The 22213-nt window shown below is 40.5% G+C and overlaps 1 protein-coding gene across 1 annotated transcript in view; it reads right to left on the minus strand.

Annotated features, from left to right (window-relative positions):
- Nucleotides 1-16370, minus strand: part of THSD4 (thrombospondin type 1 domain containing 4) — a 244548-nt gene extending 228178 nt beyond the window's left edge. Inside the window, exon 1 of the mRNA XM_030456848.1 lies at nucleotides 16073-16370. The gene's annotated coding sequence lies outside the window, so the exon portion shown is untranslated. The remainder of the gene's footprint in view (nucleotides 1-16072) is intronic.
- Between the last annotated feature and the right edge of the window lie 5843 nt (nucleotides 16371-22213).

Here is a 22213-nt window from a genome sequence, read left to right on the forward strand (position 1 = left end):
CATTTCAGCAACCCTTCCCATTTCACCTCCAAGTGGGAAGAGGAAAAAAAAAAATCTGTGAAATTAGATAGGGAAGAAAAAAACAACAACCCCCTGGTCTCCACTGAAAACCAACCAACCAACCAACCCCTCCATGCAGGATGGAACAAAACTCAAATCTCCTCTCTAGAACAACCATGGCATGACAGTCAAAGGGAGAGGTGTTGTGTATCACAGAAAATAACCATGATTAAAGTACCCCCCTTTTACACTGCAAATAAGTGATCCTAACACCTTCAAACAGCTCCTTCGAGTCTCAGCTATCAAGTTATGAGCTAATCATAACCATCCTTTATCTTGGTATTTACTGGAATTTACTCTGACAGTCTCAACATTACCTGCAGAGTCTCCTTAATCATTATCTCTGCCTAGCAGCCCACTTGTAGTCAGACATGAGTAACAACAATAACTGAGAGAAAAATAATTTAGTAGGGTCATAGGTAATGCCAGAAATTTGCTGAAAAGGACACATTAAGATTTGTCAAAGAGCTAGATAACCCAATACAAAGAATTATCAGGACAGATGCCAAAAAGACTGTACAGAAATTTAAGAAAAGAGTAAGAAATTCTACTGCAAAGGCAACAGTGAGATTTCTTCCTTGGCTAATTGATTTAAAGAAATGCCTTCCTGCAAAGCAGTTTGAAAATTATCAGAAAGTCAATGAACTAGTTATCCTAACCTCTTAAATATCATGGGACCACTCATGCAATTTTTCATGTGACTATACTCTTTGTGCATTGTGAGTGGATGGCGTTTCACTTTCATGAATTCCAATGTCATTTAAGCATCAATCTATACTTCTTGTAAATCCTGTCAACTCACATATGTCCATATTCATCTATGTACTAACTGTAACAGAAATTTCTTAACATGTACACATAGACAGTATCTACTGAAACATTCCAAGACCCTCTATTTTAATTCACACCAAGGATATGAGACATTATGTAGAAACATACACTAACAGAACCAGGGCACTGGAACAGGCTGCTCAGGGAGGTTGTGGAGTCTCCTTCCTTGGAGACATTTAAAGCCAAACTGGTCGTGTTCCTGTATGTGTGTGACCTGCTATAAGTGACCCTGCTTTGGCAGGGAGGGGTTAAACTAGATGATCTTCTGAGGTCCCTTCCAACCCCTAACTTCCTATGATTCTATGAACTTAGTTCTGATTTGCTCTGAGCTTTTAGCCTCTTTTATCTTAAATATATAGCAAGCCAACTTAAATTTCCTCCAGTATTTATCTTCCTGGTTACATTATGTCTCTGGCCAGCTACTGACAATGACAACTTGAAGTAGCTTTGAAACTTTAGCATCATTCCAAAGTCATGTTTCCACTGATGTGCAAAGCTCTCTTTTTATACTATTTACGGGAAAAAAAATACCATTTACAAATACTTAAAGAAAAAAAGATTATACCCTTTAACATTGCCTTTTAATCCATTGCCTTGCACATTGGTAAGGTATATGTTATCTATCAGTCTAGTTGCTCACATCTCTAAAAATAACATTCAATGCAAATCCTTTAGATTACAGCCAAAATTCACTACAATTGATAAAGCACCTCACAGTGCACCAGGTTTATCTAGCTATATAATTTAAGCATATATGAAACAGCTTGAACTACAGCTATTAACACCTATCACCACAGTTTTAATTTCTTCAAATATTCATTAATGACATTAAAAGATACACTCATCTCTGAAAGCTGCATGACAGAGAAATCCATCATGAGATCTGATTAAAAGTTCTGATGCTTACACAGAGCAAACAGTTTCAGTAAAACAAAAATTGCAAGTTATTCCACCTAACCCTGAAGGTGCCTCCCTGTATTACTTTAAATGCTTTGAAAACTTGAAAGTTCTCCTTTTGGGTGTGTCCAGAAGTACTGCAGTCCAAGAAACCTCAGTGCTTGCCTCCAATCTAAGCTTGATCAAGATCCAGAAGTTTTCATTTCTTTGCCTAAAACCTAATTAAAAAAACAACAATAAAAAAACCCAAAGCAAAACAGAAACAAAACCAAACTGCAACAATAACCCCACAGTCCAAATGACAACAAACAGAAAGACACAGGTGCAACTACCAGTTGTCTTTTAAACATAGCCTCTGGAATCATCTGACTTTGCAAAGAGCTTGGTGACTCACGCCCCTGTGATAGGAGCAGTGACTCAACAGTCTGCACCAAAAGCAGAGGCACTCCCTGGTGCCTCAGGGCCCCACTTCATCCACTGCCTTACCAACTAATCTAGGTGAAGGTGCCTACGTTTCTATAAAGTTGTGCTTATTACTAGAGAGAAGAACCAAAAAACCCTAAATAAGACAATAATTGTGAGGCTGAGGGCCATTCTGGTTAGATATGAATTTTGGCCCCATTTCTAGACCTGTTCCTTAATTCAATGCAATATTCACTTCTCAAAGAACAATTTCAGCTCATTCTTCAGAATTCTAAGGAAAAATGTGTAAACTATTTGGCATCCAATTCTGCAACATTTAATTCGCCTCTGTAAATCTGGTAGAAAAACTGAAAATTAGTGAAATCCAGCAGCAACCATACACACAATTTCCCAAAATAATAATTCACAAGATGCAAATTTTGGCTTGTAAAAATATTAATATACTGGACCGTGCCACAATTCAAACGATTTTGCTTCAGTCCTTCTTCAAGTACATACAATTTAATTAAAAACCAAACAAGGGTTGTGACATTAATTTACAACACATTAATCCTTGCAAGTAACAGGAAAAAGCAAGTGTTCATCTATAGGTCATGAGCTAGTAGAATATATATGACTAGTAGAATTTGTTTAGTTTTTGCTCTACATTTCATTTTTCTTAATATTTGTTCACAACACCAATTCTGGAGCTGCTGAACATGCAGTAGTAATAAAAAAAACATAAAAGTGAAAATCTGGTCGTAATGAACCTGATCTAAAATTCACTAAAGACCTCTAAAACTCAATAATGAGCTTAAACAGGGATTTAACACCTTAGTAGAAGTTCCATAATCAAATTAATTATATTGCTACGGTATGAATTATGACATAGAGTTGGTTAATTGAGATCAATTGCAAAGGAAGCATTCTGGAGTAACATTGCTAAGTTGATTAGTAATTCTGATAGGATTTGTAACTCTCAAATCCTGAAAATCTACTTTATACGGACATCAGATTTATACAACTTTAAAAAACATGCACCAGAAAACAAAAAAATCAAACTGAGTGCCAGAAAAAAAAAATTGTTCTTTTTCACTTCTTTGAAATAGTAACCCATGAGGATGACCATCTTCTTTCGTGACTTTCCTTGAAAGCTCTTTTCAGAACACAAGGTGTCTTCTAACTTTCGTGATACCTTAGTATGAGTTTCTTCAAAACACAGGTTTACAACAGGATTTAATTTCAGATTATATCAACAGGTAGATGGTGGTTTTGAGGACCTGCAGTTTTTCACATGAAAACCAAGGGCCCATCAGCCTCACTAGAAGTTGTAACACATCCTATTTGAAAAGGTCATAGAAAAAAAAAATTCTGCAAACCTAATTGAAGGCATATGTAGAAAGAAAGTAACACGCAACATATTTCAGCAATATAATCAGCTATTTGTTAGTAACACAGCTGGGAGACACCCCTCTCATCATCTATATTACATAATTGTTGTACAGTTAGAAGATGCCTTCCTTTTGCGAAGAGGAAATGTCTTTCACCCACCTGTTTAATGAGCATTTCTGTCTGGCAGAACACAAGTCTTTTTTTCATAGTTTTTAAGACATCATTTACCACCAGAATTTAGGAAAAGGAGGCTGAGGGGAGACCTCATTGCTCTCTATAACTACCTGAAAGTACACTGTAGAGAGGCTGCTGCTGGTCTCTTCTCATGCAATTAGTGACAGAACAAAGGGAATGGATTCAAGCTGTGACAGGGTAGGTTTAGACTGGAGAGGAGGAAAAAAAAAACCCAACACAGCAAGAGTGGTCAGACACTGGAATAGGCTGCCCAGGGAGCTGGTTGAGTCACCATCCCAGGATGTGTTTAAGGGTTTTTTGGATGTGGTTTGGGGGGTCATGGTTTAGGGGAGAAAATTCTATGATTCTATGATTGTAAATCCATGCCCAAACATCAATATCCTCCACACAGGAAAAAAGGAACAAAATAGAGGAGGCTGTTATTCAGAAAATAAATTTTTTGGACTGAGTATAAGGCAACATTCAACAGCATACATAGGTGAAGCTTGTGTGTTCCTGGGTGACAAGCTATCCTTGGAAATAAACATTTGACTTGCTAATAAATAGATGTGAGTATCATTAGCCTACCACAAAAAACTCTGCTTGGCTCCAACACAAATAGAAAACCTGATATGATGCCCCCCTCTCTCTAAGTTAGGGCTGATCCATGCTAACAGTATAGTATAAAGAGCCAGCAATGCTCTGTGAACACACAGAAACATCTCTAACAATATAAAAATTATGAACTTCATAGTGTCCAGAAGCAATGAGATAGTAGATGAATGCTTAAATATACTGTTTTCCTAACAAAAAACAATTTTTAAAAAGCGGTGTTCCTGCCATGGTGCTACCTGAACACATGCAGTCTCAAAGCAGGAGCTTTTAAGTTCCTCATCCTATTCTGCTCACAAGACTTGTGAGGTGATTGAGGTAACAGTGTTGGAACACAAAAGGGAGTATGTGATGACAACTTGAAATCTGTGCTTGCTTTTTCAGAAACAAAATATTTTCTTTGGAGTATCAGTGGAGGAAACAACTCTCTGCAAAAGTAATACCTCCAAACAGCAGTACCTTCTGGGAATACTCATACATTGTTACAGAGCAGACAAGTGATAAAGCTGCATTTATACAGGGACACTGAAAGTCAAGCCAAGCCACTTTTCAAAGTTAGTCAACCTCCAAAAGAAGCCTTCTTAGTCCTTTGAAGAGGTCACTATAGATCATCCAAGTTACTGGAAGGTGAACTGTATTTGTACAGATGAGATAATTTAAAAATGAGATAAAAATAATTCCCAGGGAACTTCAGAGATTTCTCTGCCTGTTATACAGTTCTCTGGTTTGGGTTAAGCATTCTAAAGAAAGGCTGGCATTCTCTCAAGACCTTAATAGGATTTTGACAGAAGTCCTTTCTTTCAGAAGAACGATAAAAAACAAAACAAAAACCATAACAAAACATAACTATTTGTTACTACATGCAAAAACAAGGCAATTTAGTCCCAGTTTATTAGCCCATCTGCTTATAAAGAAAACACATTAACAAACAGATATGTGAGGAGGCCACAGCCAAGCAAGAACTCTCATCCATTCTGCTGGCAAAGGAAGGTCTTGCAAGTCCAAAAAAGATACCACTGTGACTCAATGCAGTGCTGCACTGCAGACCACTGGCTTCCTGCACTCTCTCTAGTGGAGCTTACCATAGGCATGCACTCCAAAATAACTTGTCCAATAGTTTTCTACACAAGTTTTCAAGGACAAGTGTTTTAACATGTATTTGACTACTGCCATAATTGGAGGCAAGAACAACAGCAACTACCAAGTGACACACATTTTGTACTAGTGAATGTCCAAAGAAAGTGACCAGGGCTTTTGTAATAAACATTAAACTCAATGAAAGTCTTCTTCCCTTTGGTCCTCTCCTGAAGTCAGCAAACCTAACTACTTTATTTTGGCAAAAAGAAGGTATTTCTTTTTCTTTTGTGCAATTACCACCTTAATTGAGCTCCTATTAAATCAAAGTGACTAGCACTGCTCAAATATCAGTACTGCTGCAACTCCACTGTCATGAAAGAATTGGGCAAGGACTTTAAGGCACTGTACTGTACTGGGGGTTCAAAGGTGTAACATCTTAGAAGCTCAAAGATTCAGCAGTAAAGCATCCTCTAACATTTGGGAGAACTTTGGCACTAAATATCTAGTGGCTAGTGGCCAGATGCAAGGATGTAGAAGTTTTTCAGGAATCCACTTGGGAATGTGCTGTAGGGACCACTGAAACATAAGTGACGTATGTCCAAAATTAATAGCACTGTAACACTATGGCATTCAAATAAACCCTGAACATGTCTTTGCTGAATGAAGCATAACAAATCAACTGTTCATCTTTGTCTTGAAAGAAATGTCATATACCTTTGTCTTGAAAGAAATGGATTCTTTATTTTTAAGAGACAGTACAGATAACAACTGCTAGATCAAAGACAGAAACACAGCTACACCATGTAGCTTATGCATCTTGCATTGTGGATTTCAGAGTCTAGGCTCCTGATACATCTTGAAATATTCTAGTTATAAAATATTGCTTAAATTACTTTGTCTCTACCTAATGATGAAAAATAGGTCTAATGAGAGGTCTTACAAGAGCACCATGAAGTTAATTATTCCTTTCATAATCCTGAAACAGAATATCAGGGAATCTAAACCCAACATGAGACAAAATACCAGTGGATCTTGACAGCCAACTGCAAGAATGTCAATGCTGTCATAAATATACTTGGAAATATTAAATCTTCATGCAACTAAACACAGGTGTATCTCAGAGAACATGCTTAAGAACTGCTTCCCAGACTTCATCCACAATAAAATTTAGACACTAAATATCCTTATCTTCTGAGCTTGATGCATACAGAATCTAAAAGTTCACTCTTAAAAAACTGGATGGGCAACCATGATAACAGCATCAGATGCAAATTGTGCTGTTAAGGCTTTCCCATTTAAAGGTGTACATTTCATAGAAACATAAAATCATAGAATGGCTACGGTTGGAAGGGACCTTCAAGGTCATGTAGTTCTAGCCCTCCTGCATGGGCAGGGACACCTCCCATTAGATCGGGTTGCTCAAGGCCCCATCCAGTCTGACCTTGAAGCCAGGTTTGCATTTGCAGAGGTGCATCTCTTCTTTATGGGAAGGATGACAAACAACAGTATTACAAACAGCAATTAGTAAGGATGACAAGCAACAGTAACATTGTTATTGTTTTTTAGAAAGGGTAATGAAGAGTCAATATGATTAGTAACAGTAGAAGAGACCTAAAATTCTATGTTAAGAAACCCAGAAACAATTTGTGTTCTCAACTCTATCCCTTGAGACTGAAGTGTCTGAATATAATTTTCCTGAAGTCCTTATTTGGTTCAGATTTCCAGAAAAATCCTAAAGCTAGTATTAATCATACATCCATGTGGTCACCCCTTCAGCTTTATGCATTTTAGAACTGAACTGCAAGATCCTTTAAGGATGGGGAGTGGGAGCTGTTTATTCTTATCCTGTCTGTTTGAAAGGGATTTTAGACATCCTACAAAGCTTTTCTTGCTCTGATGCCTTGTCTGCTCTGGTGGTCTAGATGACAGTTAGTATTTCAGTCCATTCAATGTAAACAGCATAAACTGTTATACTTTTACAGGAGATACCAGTCCTTGACACTAAAAACATGGAGATAATAATACATTCAGGGAATCTCAGGCTATCAGTCATTGAGCAGCAAAGTTGAAACATTTCACTTGATGCAGATTAAAATCTCACTATCAGGAAATACATAGCTTGGCAGATGTGATCTGTGAATAATGAGTTTGTGGCTGACAGATACTCACAGAACCAACAACAACCCTTATCAGCTTTGCTATTTGTGTTATGCAAAAACCTAAACTAATGGTATTAGACTGTATCCCTTTTTGACTTCCAGTCACCCTTTACAGACCAGCTCGAGTTCTAGTCTTGAGTGTTTCCTCAGCCTCTAAGTAAATCTGCTACTGCTTTCAAGACAGGTTTGCCTGACAGCAGGTCTAAGACTTGACTGTATAATCTGACTTTGCAGTCATTCAATGGGGTTGATGCATACAAGTACCCAACACTCATATCTGCAAAAGCCAGAAGGATTGAAGATAACTAAGAAACAACTCCTGCATGGACTTGCAAAGAAAGGAAGGGAAATCCCCTTTTTACTAAACAGTGGAAACCAGCAGTAGCTAATCACAGCATAGTAAAAAGGTGACTGTATCCTGGCTTCTCATTTAGCCACACACTTCTTTATTCAGGATAAGCCATCCTATCTGCAATCCCATTTTACAACACAGCAGTTTGGGCAAGCTACATCTAGTTTTGAGGGACCCTGCTCCTCACAGCACAGTGCCATGCTTGGATTAAGATATTACCCAAGAGCAGGAAAGCACGTCTACCACAATACAAGGCACTGACTATAAATAAATACAGACTTCTGGCTGCATCTAAAATGAATGATGACTTCAGATCAAAGTATTATTTTCTTCCTATATATAACAAGCATAAGCATCTTTCCTCACTGTGTCTGTTGATCAGACACAGTTTAGAAACACTACTTAGCAGTAGCAGTTGCAGTAGGAGTTGGCAGTCCCAACAAAACGCACTCTTGCTTTTCACCTCTCTTTTCTGGATACAATAAATGCCAAATCTAATTCAGTTTATCAAACACATCTAATCTGCAGAAACCTCTGACATCATCACACCATAATTAGGGAACTTTTGTAACCATTCTTGCTGAAGCAAACCTATTCAAGTGGCTGTGATTGTGCCTAAATAAGTGAAAGTGAACTCTAAATAGGGCCCTTATTGCATCAGGTAAAAATAAATCAAAGGTCATCTCTTGGCAATAGAGCCTGAACTTATTTTGAGGGCAGGTAATTATAGTGTAGTGACCTTCACCTGACATCACTTCATGCTTCAGACAAAATATCAATATGTCTACAAAATGAAAAGTGGGGAATTAAATGTGAATGAGAGATTTCTTGAATTTGCAAGACATGAATAGCCAACTGCAAACTGCTGGCAAAGAAAACTGAGTAACTCCTCCCACACTGTGGACCTCAGTTGCTGCTTTAAATAGTCCCCACACCATGGGCAGAACAGGCAAGATCAGTAATGATCTTTAAAAAAAAGGCGACCATGTTTTGTATTTTGTTTGTTTTTTTTAATCAGTCTACTGCTGTTGTGTATACTGCTTAAAGACAGAAAATATAGGATTTTACACAGTGACTTGCAGTCTTCTACTTGAGCACTCACTGTTGGAGATAGGTGAAGACCTGCTGAAAGGAATGCAACTCGAATGTAATCACTCTTTGGGCACTGCTTGACACTTTCTGTACGGTCTGGGTAAACAGGAATTTTGAAAAGCCCAGAGTTTTAAAATGCCCTTCTAACGCAAGGGCAAAACAAAAAGCAGAAACAAGCAAACCCTACCTTTGTGAACCCTCAACTGCCTGCAAGATACATTTGGAAAGAGTTTCTCTCCCTCTTCCATTTCAAAGCAGTAGAAACAATCACAATTTAATCACAAGCAGCATGGTTCAAAAGAAGTGGGGTCAGTTTCTGTCCAAATCTAACAGTATGAGAACAGCAAAGACATATTAGTTCCTTCATGCCCCTTCATATAACTCAAAACTGCACAAAGAATTTTTTTTTCCATTTTTAAAATAGTTACTAGTTACTATTATTTAAACATGCTCACGAGCTATCACTTTGCATTTAGCCCTGGTGTAATGAATCTGGCCAGCAACAAACACAGGGAGAGGGGGAAGCTGCATGACAACTGATTAATTACAGCAGCATTGTTGGTGCCTAAGTAATAAATCTGAACCTGACCCTGCAAAATTGTAAACATTCCTATGAGAAGCAACAAGAGTACTCTAAACTCCTTAATGCTAATGTGAGTAAATCCCTTTACTGTGAGATAAAGAAAAAAAAAAAAAGTCAAAGCCTTTTTGATTTGCAGTTTGTATTGACAAGTACCAGCAATTTCTGAAAAAGTAAGGAATATAGAAAATGACATTTTTAATGGCTGCTTATCACTAGAAAAGAAATAAAAACGGACATCCTGCTTTAACCTCTGTGTTTCAACACATGAACTGTGTTTCCTGGGCCGTCAAAGCTGAACAATACCAACAGTTAATGGTTAACACACCCTATTATTTTAAATCCTTATTCTTATTCTGTTCTAGTTAAGTGCTTAAATTCCACATTCAGATCCTGAAGATCTTCGAGGAGGTTTGCCCACTGTTTTACACTCACCTCCCAAGTGAATGCAGCTTCATGGAACTACAGAAAAATGAGACAGAGCTTTCATTGCTGCCAGATTAAGTAATTGCATCCATTCCATATAATTTATCACCCTTCTGGGCAGCCTGTGTCATGGAATGTCATTTTCTTGTAATTACACAGGGTGGGATTGGACAGTCTCTTGCTTCTCTTTGCCAATCTGATAAACAGAATAATTTCTTCTTTTTACTTTCGTAGAAACTACATGGTTTAGATAAAAATAACCAAACAAAAATACAAGTATACTATACGACCAATACCAGCCTGATGGTACCAAGCCTGACTACAGCTATCACCTTTACCATGGAAAAACATTTCAAGACATATGAAAACTTTCCAAGTCAACATTTACTCTCAGATTATTGTCAACAGTTTTGCTGAACTTGCCATTTAGACATGGGTTTGTCCTTCCGTGCACTTCTCTCCAGCTGATCCAAATGGACTGTCAGGGGAATCTGCCTTATTCGAGGTTACAGATCTTAGTCACAGGATATTTGAGTATCTAAGTGACGTTTTTCTCCTAGGGGAGCAGTATTCCATGCTCACACAGATCCAAGTGCTGATCCAGCAAGGCTATGCGCAACAAATGTTTTTCAACAAAAAGTAGTTTCTCTTAAGAAAGGCATTTAAAAGAGGGTTCTTTATCCATCCTCTTCCCAAAACAAGAGCAGAGAAAAGACTAATTAACTTGGGTACGATGACTCACATAGAAGGCAACAAGCAGGAAACCACACTGCACAGGGTTAGGGACAGTGTCCTTAGACTGACAGCAAATATTTAACTTTGGGCAGCCTTCTCCTCCTGGTCTTTTATCTCACTAGGCCATGCAGTCACAAAGGACAGACCTTTCCCCACCTCTTGTGCACACAAAGTCCAAGGCATCACATCAGCCCTACTTCTAGATTGACAGAAACATTCGGAAAGATTCTACTCACTATCAAACTGCCATTGGGCCACAAATGTACCTTCTATGACCCTGCTAAATGTCACCAACTCATCTGTAAAATTTACTTCCAGATCCCTGAAGCTTATCCACTTCTTTCCACAACTGAGATGAAGATGCTAAATACATCTCTGCTGACAGAGCCTTCCTCGCTGCTTCTTTTATAACTCGTATCTTGTCAGTTTGATCTTGTGTACACCTCAAGTCACAGTTCTAATGCTGTAGAGCATTCCCTGTTCTTGGTAAAAGAGATTTTAATTTTGATTTCTATTGCACAGACAGCTTTCTGCAGTGATGATATGGAAAAATGTTTAAGCAACTCCACACTTCAGGCAAGGGTAACCTCCACATGCAGTCAGACCACTTGAAAATTTTCATGTTTAACACCGATTAATGCAAATGAGGAATATTAGTCAATGCCTGATAACAGGTGCATTCATGGTTTCTGCCAAGTCAGTCTACCAGCTATGCAGGCAATCAGAGAATGAGTTTTAACCACAGCTCACACACAGCGTTAGTCCCATTGAAGAAATAAAAGAGCACCGCCTGCTTGTAAAACCAGGAGACACACAGAAGCAGTTCCTTACGCTTGAATGCAAACATGTCAACAGACAGGCTTTAAAGAAATACCAAAATGAGTTTTAAAATGCCACTAAACTTCCATGGCTGAAGACAGTGGTCCTTCCAATGACAAGAGCACATCACATGGGAATGCCCTGATCAAAAGGCCACTAAAGTTACTGATAAGCTTTTGCTGGACTTTATTAGCTCTTAGATCGAGCGTTAAGGAAAAGAGATAGTGGCTCTAGCACTTAATGAGAAAAGAATCTACAGAACTGACACAAAAAAACCAAAACCAAAACCAAAAAAGTAATTTTTAAAATAAAGTCTTCCATATAAGGAGTAAGGAATCTTACTGTGAAGGGAAATTCCAAAACAAGGACCAAAATAAATACTGAAGTGGGATGCCAAGTAGCAGCAGCACAGGACTGATGTGAAATAGCCAACAAGCAAGTCCTTAAGATGGGATTTGTAGAAACACAGTAAAATAAACCTGTAAGGCATATGCTATATCATTTGGTTTTGTTCATATACAATAGATATGTGTATTCCAGTGCCTTTTTTTCTCAAGCTTAAATCACTTTACATGCAAATTATCTGGAAATTTAACAGTGGGCCAGTATCCTGTAATCACCATACCTTGTTCAGAGATAAAGGAAATGGGAGAAAGATGCCAATAAGCCTTGTTCAGCAGCACGCAGCAGGTCAGTAGTAGTGTTAAAAAGAGACACCCATATTCCAGCACCTAACACATATATCACCTAGCCAACAGATAAGACTACTTTCTCTCACAAGGATCATATTGAGATCCTATCAGCGGTGGGGTATTTCTACTGCTGTAACAGTTCCTGCCAAGAATCCCCACATTTAACACCTGGTACTACCATTTTAAAAAGAGGTAATGGCTGTTTGTAGATGCTGTTGGTAAGTGCTGATTGTTCAACTGCAACCAAAAATGACAGACACTGACCCAGCTCTAGGAATGTCATCACCCACGTAGAGAATTTACATGAATTTGGTGTGTGATATGACACTCACAAGTCCACAAGAGAAAAATGGGTGGGACATAAACATTCTAGGAGGAGAAAACCAAGTTGTTTTAAATTACAGAATTTGTATCTGCTATTTTCAATTAACTCAAAAAGCCAAAACAAAACAAAAGATCAGGTAGGCAACACTGAGGCACATGGCTTCAGCTATGCTCCCTTTATACAGAATAAGACAGGGCCGAACTCAGCACCCATCAGATCACCCTGTTATTCAGTCTTTTTTACTTAAATCTGTTTAACACCTTCTAAACAAAATACTAGACCATGAATTCTCCTTAAAAATCTAACGTATTTTAACAGAATTTTCTAGTATAATGTACTGCCCTAAATGCAAGAAGCTATTTAAAAGCAAAACATGCAATAACCCACTCTTATTTAACCTACTACAGGTTAACAATTAAATCATACCCATTGATCACACATACATTTGTAACTGAGTTAACTTCACAGCTACCTGATTCATTCTTCAAACTGCATTTTCATCAGGTTAAGCTGTTTCTGAAAACATAAGAACTCAGCTGTGTATAAGCCTGCTTAAGGGAACAAGACTTTTCAGAGAATACATTCTCCAGCTAGCACTATGACCATGGGAAGTATTTCACAATTAAAAGCCACAAAATATTTTGCCTGCCTACAGCGGCAGAAGTGATATTGTCAAGATCCAAACTATTTAAGAAGTTAACCTATTAAAGTAAGTTTTCTGTGTTTATCTTTTTCCTACTTGCTTAAAAAACCAAAACAAAAAAAACAAAACCTCCAGAACTGAAGCCTGTTGTTATAATACAGCTCTACAGGGTACACAGTTAAAATTGTTTATGCATGGCTGACTTTTGAGTTTCCCTGTTTTTTAAGTGTTTAACCATCAAACCTTAGTTTTCTCTGGCAGAACTACTCAAAGCCCATAGAAGCCTCTACACTGACTGTACTTAACTCTTGTTGATAAACCTGAGTTTTCAAGTACAAAAATCCGAAGTATTATTACTAAGAGTCTGATCAGCTCTTCTCCACCTACTTTTTCAGTACAGGTGCCACTGAATGGTCAGAATATCACACATCTGATGTCATTTTACAGATAATTAAGACTTCTACCTGGAAGATCAGCTTTTCTGCTGTCACTGCCTGCACAGAAACATACACCCGGACCAATCTAAATCTTCAAGATGATTTTGCTCATTTTCGGTTTTGTGTTGTTTTCATTTTCATTTTGTTAGTTTTCATGAATCCCTTAATACATGTTTGCCTAGCATGGTTAATTCATTTTGTCTACAGTAAAAGCAAAGGTTTTACCCTACAATCATAAAAACCATAAATCATCATCACTGCCTACCAACGACCTAATTAATTTTCTGCTGTTAAACCTGCTGCAGCTCTGAATGAACCCGTTTTATGAACTGTAAAAAGACAGAAATCTTGCACCATGCTGGTGCAAGAAACCTCATAGTGTTTCCAAGAGTCAGAGTCAGTAATCAGAAGTTGTTCTTTCAATTCCAATGGAGCTGTTTCAGATTAGAGTTATCAACAACAAGACCTGGGATTAGCCCTCCTCTTAAATAAAACCTGACAAGCTACATTCAGGGCACAGTTATTACAAAATATCAGCATCTCCAACCTACACTCTATATGACAAGCCAAACAAACTGACTTATTTCAAATTTTGCTAAAAACTTTCATTTTACAGAACTTTTCTCCTCAACAGGCATTCTTCTAGCCAATTTAACTCCATTGTCCCACTAGATTCCCTGGGAGAGAGTTAATGAAAAAGAAAGCATCAAGAATTACAGCTCTCTAATGAATTTCAGCAGTATCAAGTTTAATTTTAAAACCCTGGAGATACCAAATGGGTGAAAAATCACATCAACCAGTAGACAACTACTAATTTCATTCCAGAAGGAAGTCCAAGTTGACAAGCTACAGCTTGATATATCAGGTTGGTAAGAGTGCATTGGCAGTTCCACAAATTTGGGCTATTTTCAGTTCTTGCTCTTGCCACAGAAGATAGGAGAAACACACAGAACAGATCTCCAGAATTTCAAGAGCCCATTAGGTGAGTTTTTCATCCATGGCATTATACCTTTATATCAAGTTACTAACAACTAGTTGCCTAGTGGTTTCTGATTAAAAAAATAAAACACTGCTTCATCAACAGATGACCACACAGTGAGTTACAAATATTTCTCTTAATGTTATTGGCTGCTCACATTAATGATGCATCTACTTAAATCTGTCATCCCTGCTAGCAGACCTCATCGTGCTGCTAGGTAACCCGTTACACTGAAATCTTGAATATATTAGTTTTGCTCATTCCTTAATTCAAAAAAATGCAAAAAATAATTGAAAAATACAGGAAAAAAGGTGATGACACTGGTAAGAGATAATGAAAAATTCCCATACATGAAGCAACTAAAAAGCTAAGAATTCTTTACCTGGAAATAAGGGATAGCTGAGGTAGACATGTAACAACAGAATACAGTCCTGAAAGGGAATAAGGACAGGGAGCAGAGAACAAGTACAATTCATTTTACAAAGACTGAAGAGTATCAGGAAGTAGATTCAAAAGGAATGAGTTTCACCACACAATTTAGTAACCTGTGGAACTCAGTGCTGCCAGGTATTCCAAACTGCTCATGCTTCTAGTTCAAAAAAACCACATTTGGATGAATCAATGGCGAGTGTATCAAGAGCTATTAAACACACAAGTACGAATACACTGACAACTGAAAAGATGTAAAGCTACAGCTGAAGAAGAAAAGGCATGCTGAGATTCCCCTCTGCTTCAGCCTATACCCCTGTAGCCCGACAAATAAATGCAAACAGCACAAGTGTTGCTACAGATTAAAACGCAGCGTAACAAAGCCAGAGGCAGAAGAGCGTGAAGAGAAACACCAAACGCCAAACGCAGTTCATGCTCTGCACACTGCTTAGATAGACCAAAAGATCTGGCCCAAAACAAGAACAATTGCGACACGCATTCTTCGTGCGGAAAGTTATTCACTTCTTTTACTCTCTCGTACAAACTGCTGGATTGGGCTCAGACTACGTGCAATACTGCTGCTGGTGGGACACCGAGGCAAAGCGAAGCAGCTCCTCACACACCCTCTGGATGCAGCCCATGGAAACGGAGCGTGTAAGGAAAGCAACTTTGAAATGGCTACTTACGCTGCCAAAACCAGGCAAAAACACGAGGCGCAGAAGATCGCAGAGCAGACCAGAAAGCCCTCTCACAGACAGGAGCGAGCCAAAGCTCCTGGGACACTGCTCTGAAGGCAAACCCAGACGAGAAGAGCTCACCACGGCCCCGCAACTCCGGCCACCCCCGAGCCCCCGCCACCCCGGGGCTCTGCCCGCACGCCCCAACCGCACCGGCTTCTCCCCCGCCGCCTGCCTTCTCCCCGGCGAGACTCGGAGCCCACCCGGCCGCTCGCCGCCCACCTGGCGCGGTGCTCCCTCCTCAGGGCCGGGCCTTGCCTCAGCGCCCCGCTCCGCGTCCCTCGCGGCGCACACGTCCCGTCCCGATCGCCCCACGACGAATCGCTCTCCCGTGCAGCGGCGGGAAGAGGGGGTGGGAGGCCGGAGAGAGCCCACACCCCCACGGCCTCCAGCGCATGGGAGAAGGAGGAGGAGGCGGCGGCGGCCCCTCCGCCCGGGGAACACCGGAGGACCCGAGGTCAGGTTCCCGGCGGCCGCGGGGCTGTGAAGAGGGAGCAGCCTCTCCCCTCGCTCGCGCCTGCCTCCCGCGCAGCAGCCACGGCAGCGCGCGGACCGCGCCTCCTGCCCCCTGGCGGCCGCGCGACGTCTCCCATCCCCGCAGCGGCGCGGGGGCTACCGAGCCCGGCGGTACCGAACCCGGCGGTACCGAACCGACACCGCGCTCCCAGGACAACGGGCGGACACACAACTGCCGCCGCCCTGCTCGTTGGCAGGGAAGAAGGCCACCTGCTTCTAAGCAGAAGTGCTCAGCACTGGCTCGGAAGTCTTGAGATTCGAAAGCAAGTTGAGGAAAAGCAAGTCACAGACACGCGTGTGGGATGGTTTCTCGACGAGTTTTGAGTCAGCTGCTGAGGAAAAAAAATGGGTTTGTCTCTCTATTCTTGCTTCATATCAAGTGCGCTGGACCTAGGACCCCTAAGGGCAATTTTATTGAGCTGTGCAATAAAAGCATCCACCATGAGATCTAAACCTCAGAACCAAACAGCCACTGGAAACAGATCATTGCAACACATAGTTTTATGCTTTTTAAAGCATAGAAACAAAAACAAACAAACAAACAAACCCAAACCAAACCAAATCAAACAAACAAAAAACCCCCAAACAAACAAAAAACCACAAAACAAACAACAACCACAAACATAACATGAAACTATTATTCTTGTGCGAGGTGAACCCATTTGCTTTAAAGCACAGCAAACCAGGTTGCTTTCTCTTGGCAACATTTTGTCCTTGATTAGACTTGAACCCAACCGAACGAGTAAAAGATGATGTGATTGTGCTATTCATTGCACCAAAAAAACCTGCTCCCTTTCCAAGCCCATATCAGCAACAGGCTACAGGCAAAAGATCTAGTGCAGATCTTTTTTTTTCCCCCCCCCTTCTCTGTTCACCAGGCAATTGCATTTCCAAGCAGTTTCAGACAGCCTCTGGGCACTACAGAAGATTTTGGTTGTAAAAAGACAGCTGTATACAGCTGTAAGTGAAAGATTTGCCACAAAGGAAGGCTGCATTACAATACTAAGAGAAGTGCAGCTATGCCACCTCCAAGAGATCAGGGTCTCATTTGCAGGAAGTAAATGGGCCACAGATTAAATCTTAATAGAATTCCTCCAGTGCCTCCTGAGTTATGCTGTGGTTTGGTATCAAGAAAACCTCTTATCTGTGCATCAGCAGCTAGAATGAAGCCTGCTTGGCAGTGCAGGACAATCTAACAGGAAGAAAATACTGTGCTACATGAAGTGAAGAACATAAATAAGTGACTAATTGCTAAACCAGGTAGTATGTGGGCAAGAATAGCTCTGGCAGATTACAGCATTTTAGTTCTGATCTCTACTACAGAATAGGTGTGATACTACTCCGCCAACTATAATACTACTACTTGCTTCTGGGAGAGACACAACTGCAGCCAGATGGACAAGAGTTTCTTTTAAAGAGCCAAGACTTAAGTGCTTAGGTTTTAATAAACTGATTCATGTATTTAGTCAACATATTGGGATTGCTCTGCTTGAGACAGTTCCTAATTTCTGATACTCGGGAAGTATTACTTAACCTGTATCAGTCTTCTACCTAACTCTAGCAGCCCTCAGGGGGAGGAGGACTTGTATCTACATGAAAGGAAGCTGAACAGCATTAGCCTCTACCCTGGAGGTCCCAAAGGCCATTGGAGCTGGGCTCTAATGGCATCAGAAGGGTTGGAGTCTTGATACATAAAACCAGAGATGACAAGGAGGCCTTTTGAAAAGCCAAGGAAGGTACACTTCACACTTTTTTCCCTTCCTGCCTCATCTGTTGCCTTTAATTTCCCTAGCCCCTGTCTTGTCTTCTTATTTGACTTTCAGAATGAATACTCCCTTCCAAGGGCTACTGCAGAGTCCTGTCTCTCATCCCTCCATCTCCTCTTCCTCTTAGAATTGTAGAATTTTCAGAGTTGGATGGGACCTTTAAGACCATCTAGTTCCATCCCCCCTGCCATGGGCAGGGGCACCTCCCACTAGATCAGGTTGCTCAGAGCCCTGTCCAGCCTGGCCTTAAAAACCTCCAGGGATGGGGCTTCCACCACCTCTCTGGGTTTCAGTGTCTCACCACCCTCATGGTGAAGAACTTCTTCCTAGTTTCCAATCCAAACCTACCCACCTCTAGTTTGTATCCATTCCCCCTACTCATATCTCTACCTGACATCCTAAAAAGTCCATCACCAGCTTTCTTGTAGGGCCCATTCAAATACTGAAAGGCTACAATAGGGTCTCCAGTGAAGGTTCTTGCCAATGAACTGTTCAAAACAGCATGTATGGTATTTTCCCATCCATGCAAGATGAATCTGTCATGTTGCTGAGGGGAGAAGAACAGTTCTTCCCACAGCTTATCTGTGCATCAGGGCATCTGACACTCAATTTGTTCTGAACAATTGCAGAGCTCCAAGTCTCCCCTTCTCATTATATCACAATGTTATCTGAAGTCTCCCATGGTCTCAAAAAAATGTGGCTACGTAAGAAAAAAAAACCCAGATACTCAGGCTATCAGCTGCTCTTTTCTAAGAGATGGACATGAAAGGGATTGTGAAATAGCATCATTCTTTTAAACATAGCACAAAACATAAATGCTTTACAGAAAACATCACGTTTAAATGCAATGGTTCCTACAACAATCAACAAAGTAAATGCTTGTTTAGAGTTTAAATTTGCTCCCAGAAGATGCAGCAAAAAGCAATGCATATGATGGAGGTATCAACTCACCAAACAAAAATCTGGGTGAGGACAGGAATCAACCTACTTGATCACTTGTTCAGCACATGGTTATCCAGCCACATCCCATCAGGCAGGGAGAGCCACCAGTGCCCCTCACCCAGCAAGTTGCAAAGATTCAGCTTTGACATAGAAGTGGTATCTTGGTATTTTTAATTCCAAAGCTGAAAGACTTCCCTGCCCATGAACCAGTTCTTTGGCCAGCTGCCTCAGTGAGAGAATAGGAATCTATTTTAGTGAGTTTCATTAAAATTCTTTGGGTTACAGCAGCCTGGGAACAAGACATTAGTGCTACTTTGAAAATTCAGACTAGATTACAGCATAAAATGATAAGACTGGCAAACAGATGACAGGGCAGAACAGAGGTCTGCCGTGCTGTACTGAAGTGCTGCTAACCAGTCACAAAGAAGCACCTCACACTAACAGTGGGAATGAAAGTGTGTGAAAATCCCCACTGAGGAAAGGAAGGAGAGAATCTGAGAAAGAAGATCAGATTGTGGCAGAGTAGGAAGCTAGAGTTTCCCTCCCTTGAATTGTTTCAGCCACTTATTATTTGTTTCAATACGTCTCTGTGAGCCACTAATTGTCACAGTGGGATCTTTCTGCTTCATTTGCCTCTCTTTGTGAGAGCAGGCGTCAACATTGCAAAGAGTTAGAAATCTGCTGCCTGGTATACAGAAGACAATGTCAGATTTGCAACATGTCCAGCACAGGTCAGTGGCACAGTTAAGCCTTGGAAAGTACCTTTTACGCAACCATCAGATTTTGAGACTGGGATGAGAGGAACACAACAGCAAAACCCCAAACTGAACAGAAACAATCATTTTAAATGGAGCCATGAGTTAGCTTGATGTCCTGGAAGAAGGACACAGTTATAAAACAATGTAGTTTTATAAGTTTTCTCTGCATTCCTAGATCTGCCACACTCTTTAAGCAGCAGTACTATAAGGAGTACATGACAGAAGAAAAAGAGTAGTAGCCAGCTCAGCTGCAGCTCAGCTACCCTAAAGAGCAGTAGTGTTTTGTAGTTCATACTCAGAAACTGCATTCAGAAAAGCTTCCATTTTATGTCCCCTCTCTATGTCTTTCCCCAGTGCTAGGGGTTAAGTCCTCCCCATCAGATCCTTCCTTGAGAACAGAAGAGATGCCCAGAAGAAGATGGATGTTTTCAATACATCCCATTACAGATATGGGAGACAATGCCTGGTTTATGCTTATTCTGCTTTTCATGTGAGGACAGGTTCCAGGAATGGCACTTCCCTAGGATCTGCAGCCACTCCAGGCTGTGGTGCCACTGCCTTACTCTTAAGGAAACCCCCACAACAGCACAGCAGAACAAGCTGACTTGCTAGCCAAACAGAAAAAACACTTGCCCTTCCTCCTCCAAAGTGTTTCTTTGTTCACACTGGAGGACTTCTCCACATTCTGGATAAACACCAGCCAGATCCCGTACAACTACACAGGCCATATTCCTTGCTCCTACTACCATGCTATGTGGAAAATACCTCAATAGTTTTCTTTATATGGACATACTCATTATTTTTTTCCATCGCCTTTTGCTCATCACCATCTTTAGTCCCTTAGGTGTACTTTGTACTACAAAGTTTGTGTCAAATAAACTGTCTACACGTGTTTCCTGCTTAAGCTTTCCTTTGAAAACACCTTCACTGCAGGAAATATAAATGAAAGACAAGTAGAAGCTTACATAGGTCTAGGTGAAGCAAAAATTTGTATTTGAGAAAACATGAGTCACTAAGTGACCTTTCTAGCTTGTGTTTCTTAGCTTTACTATCTAAAAGCAAGACTGTAGACCTACACCACACAGAGCATGTGCTGTTTTATATTTATTTTCTTTTGTTGTTTCTCAGCTGTATAGGTTAAACCTTTTTTTTTTTACTCTAACTATAACTAGAACACATTCTAATATTTACAAATGGAGAGTGACTTGGCACAACATTGGGTGCAGTCTGCCTCCCATCAGAGAGGCATTCTCCGACTGGGCCTGCCCACTTCAAGAGCTGGGAGACCTGAACTGTTTGTTTAAAACCTAACTTCCCTCAAAAATAGCCATGCACAGCTGTAGCTCTATTGACAACTGTTAAATAACTAGGGATTTAGACCAAAACAGTGGAGCAGGGTTAGAAATGTTTTAGTGACCAACCAAATATCCTGAGGAAAGTGGGAGCAAAGGCTTCTCAAGCTGTTCAGAAACAAGCAGTCAGGAAGCAAGCCCTCATGCCAGGCAGCAAGCCTGCATACTGCTGTGGAAAAGAGGCAAGAACTCAACTTTTTAACCTTAGAGATACGCAGAGACTTCAGCATCTTTCACAGGTTAGAAACTGCAAGTGCCCAATTTCCTCTGGATGCTAAGGTATAGATACAAAAACCAAAATAAGACTCAGAACATTTTGTATTCTAGCTGAAAATAAACTATGAGACACAGGACAGGAAATGCCAAGTAGAGGAATACTTACAAACACCCAACTTCCCCAAGATGCTCCTAAACCAGGGATTTATTGGTGGGAAAGCATAAACAGCAGTGCTTGTAGTGCAAACATGTAGTGCTGCCTGCCAAAACAGGCAGCATGTGGCTAGAAGCTTCCAAGCTTCCAGTCAAGAAGCTCTGCAACCATCCACATTAAGTAGCACAAAGATGGTGGGGGGAGAATCCACAAACCAGTTCTCCTGGCTCTGCACCTTCTCATTTGCCACACACTTGGGCTTTACTCCACACTCCAGAGAGCCACACTTGAGCCCTCTGAGCAGTGTGAGAATCCCAGGATGATATTGAGGAAATGAGCTTTGACCCTTCCAGGCAGTGAATATGAGACACATGGTCTGGACAAGTCCCTGGCACATTTGCTGCCTTTGTGAAGTTATTTGCTGATTCAGAGGTGTGAAACTAAAAAACACTGTGGAAGTAAGGGCACTGCTTGTGGTACTGAAACAGCATGGATTCCTCCTGGGCTGTTACGACTTCATAAATATTGACTTTGGATAAATCTTCTGACAAACTTCTGGTGTTTCTTCTTTTTCTTTTTCCTCCCATGTGGGTTTCCAGAGCTAATTTGCTTAAGGCAACATACATGACACAAGAATAAGTCTTTTGAATAGTGATGCA

This window comes from Calypte anna, chromosome 10 (assembly GCF_003957555.1).
Source record: "Calypte anna isolate BGI_N300 chromosome 10, bCalAnn1_v1.p, whole genome shotgun sequence".
NCBI lineage: Eukaryota > Metazoa > Chordata > Aves > Apodiformes > Trochilidae > Calypte > Calypte anna.